This window comes from Ovis canadensis, chromosome 1 (assembly GCF_042477335.2).
Source record: "Ovis canadensis isolate MfBH-ARS-UI-01 breed Bighorn chromosome 1, ARS-UI_OviCan_v2, whole genome shotgun sequence".
In the NCBI taxonomy this organism is placed as follows: Eukaryota; Metazoa; Chordata; class Mammalia; order Artiodactyla; family Bovidae; genus Ovis; species Ovis canadensis.
Genome location: NC_091245.1, coordinates 229364681 through 229368481, shown reverse-complemented (window position 1 = coordinate 229368481; position 3801 = coordinate 229364681). Strand labels below are relative to the sequence as shown.

At 49.6% G+C, this 3801-nt stretch overlaps 1 pseudogene; it reads right to left on the bottom strand.

The window, feature by feature from the left end:
- Window positions 1-1964: 1964 nt before the first annotated feature.
- Window positions 1965-2482, bottom strand: LOC138435296 (astrocytic phosphoprotein PEA-15 pseudogene; annotated as a pseudogene).
- Window positions 2483-3801: the final 1319 nt, after the last annotated feature.

Sequence of the window (3801 nt, the reverse complement as noted above, 5' to 3'; positions counted from 1 at the left end):
GAGGGATTAGGGGCAGGAGGAGAAGGGGACAACAGAGGATGAGATGGCTGGATGGCATCACGGGCTCGATGGACATGAGTCTGAGTGAACTCCGGGAGTTGGTGATGGACAGGGAGGCCTGGCGTGCTGCGATTCATGGGGTCGCAAAGAGTCGGACACGACTGAGTGACTGAACTGAACTGAACTGAACTGAACTGCTATGAAACAACACTAGGGCAAAAGGAAGAGCAAAGAGGATAAAGAATTTTGTTCAAATGCTATTTCTTGTAAAGAATAGTGAGGAGGAATAATTATTCAAGTTCTTGCAGTACATTCACCTACCAGGCAGAAGCCTGAAGTCTGATGAAGGGAACGTGAAAGCTACTACCTTCTCTTTAGGGACACAACTCAAAAGTTGAATCCACCACTTTATTCAACTTCCATAAACCTTAGTTCATAGCCACAGATAAATGCAAGGGAGGCTGGAATATGTACATTTTATTCTGATGGCCAGATGCCCAATTAAGAAAGTACAGTAGAGGTTTTGTTCTCATTTTTACAACTTGTCATGCAGCTTTAGTTTGGCATTTATGATTTTCCCTCTCCTTTATCCATTCCATCTTCTGCCTTTTAAGGCCACAGTTCATGATAGGAATAGCTGGAGCCTTATACCACAGCTTCACCTTTTTTTGGCCATTAATAAAAATCCTGTTTGAAAGCAACATTTACTAAGAAAGTATGGTGGTGTCTAGGATATTCAGTAAATAACACAAATGATGTTAGTGCTGGCAGAAGAATGATGGGTAAAGGAAGCCTGGCAAATGCAGAATTAAGCATCTATTCTTACGGTCAACATGAGGTGTGTGTGCTCAGTCATTTTATTTTTTATTTTTTTTAAAGGGTACGCATGGCAGTGCGGGTTTAATATACATATATGTAGAATATATATGTACACACAGTTAGCACTGTCAGGGTGGGGAGGGCTCACTTGGGACAGGCAGGAAGCTGGGGTCACTGTACTCTAGCGATTTGGCTAGGAGGCGTTCACAAGCCCAAGGTGCCAGGATATTGAGGGAGAGGCGTTACCAAGCCCCCTCCTGGACTGAATTGGGGATCAGTGCAACGGAAACACTGTAGTTAGCTTCTTCCCTTCTTTCTACCTTGGGGGAGGGGCCTCTAGACCACGGAGAGAGGGAACGTTGCCTACAATTACCACATTGGGACTCTGTAGGTGGAAAGAGGACTGGAATTAAAACCTAAGGATTTCTATTCTAGGAACTCCCCAGGTTAGTATGTGCAACAGTCTGAGTAGGAATAAATGAGTAGAAAAGAGGACTCCTCTCTGCCTTCATCCCCTCAGGTTCAGTGGTGGGGGCATGTTCCCAGCATAGTCTCTCCACAGGTGGGGGATGGGGGTGGAATCTAGTGCTGGGTTCTCCATGGGGTTTGAACTTTGGGGCCAGGGAAGGATCCAGTAATCTCTCTCTTCAATTCACTGGCTCATACCCATGCTAGGCCTATGAAAGGGGAACAAAAGGGGACCTGCTGGTAGCCAGGCCCTTTAACCTGAGGAACAGTCAGAAACAGGACTCCTCAGCCAGTCCAGCACTGGGGTACAAACACAAACTCTGGCTTCTCCTTGCCCCTTCCAGGTGGGGGTTGGGTGGTCTCTTCATCTTCCCTCTCACTGCTTTTCATTAGATTCACCCAACTCTCCCATGCCTCACTCTTGCCTTGCCTCCTCAATGTAGGAAAACACAGGTCCTTTCTGCTCCCACACTTGGAGGTGGGGGAAGAGTGGAGGAAAGGGAAGTAAGAGAATGTGTCTATTTCTATTTACATGGAAATAGCCCCCAACTCCCCCTAGAGTGGGGAACCTGAGCCCCACCACCACCCCCAGCCCCTGACCCCCACCCCCTCACAAGGAGGAGGAACTAGATGAGCTAGACATGTAGACAGACAGCCAGAGTGTGTGCACACACACACACGCACACAGTAAGGGGTTAGGACCAGGTTAGTAAGTGGGTAGATGGGGGAGGGCTGCCCTTGCCCCTCCCCTGGAGGATGGAGAAAGAGTAGTCTGATGAAGGTCCAACCTTCCTCCTCTTCCTCCTCCTTGCTCAGGCTTTCTTCGGTGGAGGAGCCAATTTGATGATCTCTTCCTCAGAGGGCTGCCGGATAATGTCTTTGTACTTCTTGGCACTGGGGATACGGGTTAGCTTGGTGTCCAGCTCATCTTTCTCAGAGATCTTCAGAACACGGGTTCTGTAGTCAACCACCATAGTGAGGAGGTCAGGACGGCAGGAGATCTCAAAGATGTGCTCGAGGCTGTCTTTGTCCAGCTTATTGTGGCTCTCCAGGAAGCTAAACCAGGCACTGCCAGTAGTGACTCCTCACTCTTCTCACCGGGGATGTCCTCCTTGCAGGCTGACTTGAGCTGCTCCAGATCTTCAAGGGTAATGCTGTTGGTCAGGTCCTGGAGGAGGGTCCCGTGCTCGGCCATGAATGCATGCTCCCTTGCACACCCGGGTGCAGCCAGACAGAAGGGCCCCGCGGTGGCCCTGCCAGGCTGGGCCGGGAACAGGGCTCTCCGTCAGCACCGGGACCGTCTCCGCCCTGAAATCTGGTTAAGTCTCCCTGGTCAACCATTATTCAGTTGTAGTCTGGCCATGATGGGTGCGGCTTGGCAGAAGCTTGGCTCCTTCACTCTCCATGTTGCTTTTCTCACCCAAGATTCAGAATTCCATAGAGCCGCCTCCGGGGCTGAGCGCTCAGGGAGCGGGCACTCTGGCGTCCCCGGTTCCCGAGCAGCTTCCGGAGCCTCCTCCTCGGCTCCCGCCGCCACCGCCGCTTCTGCAGCCGCCGCCGCCTCTTCTCGTGCTCAGTCACTTTAGTAGCATCCAACTCTTTGCGACCCTTTGGACTATAGCCCACCAGGCTCCTCTGTCCATGGGATTCTCCAGGCAAGATTACTGAGGTGGGCTGACATGCCCTCCTCCAAGGGATTTCCCGACTCAGTGATCAAACCCACGTCTCTTAAGTCTCCTGCACCGGCAGTCGGGTTCTTTACCATGAGCCCAACCTGGGAAGCTCGGTCTACATGTTGAAAGGTTACAGGCACCTACATGGTGCAGCTAGCTGTCAGGACCCTAGACAACTAGAATATTTTGGTGCTATGGTTTGCTACCATCTGGAAAATTAAGTACTCAGTAGTGGCAAGGAGGGCCTTTGGGAGGGAAAATCCCTTATTGAGCCCATGTGTATGCCATCTCTGCAAGTGACTATCAGTACCTTGTTCATTAGATAGAGACACACACAGCAGGTTAAAGTAGAGGGATGACTAACATCCTTGGAAACAGTTCTCCTCCCACAGCAGGCTTGTGTGCTGAGTTAAATGGGACATGTATTGGAGAATCTGTTTGCTTTGTAGTCAGATCCAATTTAACAGTGGCTTAAAGTAAGATAGAGCATAACTTTCCCATAATAGTTTAAACATAAGCAGTCTGGGGGTGGTGTAGTATCAGGAGTCCAGGTTCATTCTATCTTATTGCTCTGTCATGTGTAAAGTATTTCTTACATGGCTATGGTGGGAAAGACTCATCACTGCACTCACACAGGCAGGAATCTGAAGTCTGAAGAAGGGGAGAATGAGAGCTAGTCCCCTTCCTTTCAGAGACAAGACCCAGAAGTTGAGGCCATCACTTTCTTCTATTTCCTTTGCACTAAACCTTAGTTCACAGCTATAGGTCGCTGGAAAACAGGCTGGACAGTTCAGTCCCTCTGCTATTTCAAGGACTCTCTGATCATATATTGATCGTGGCT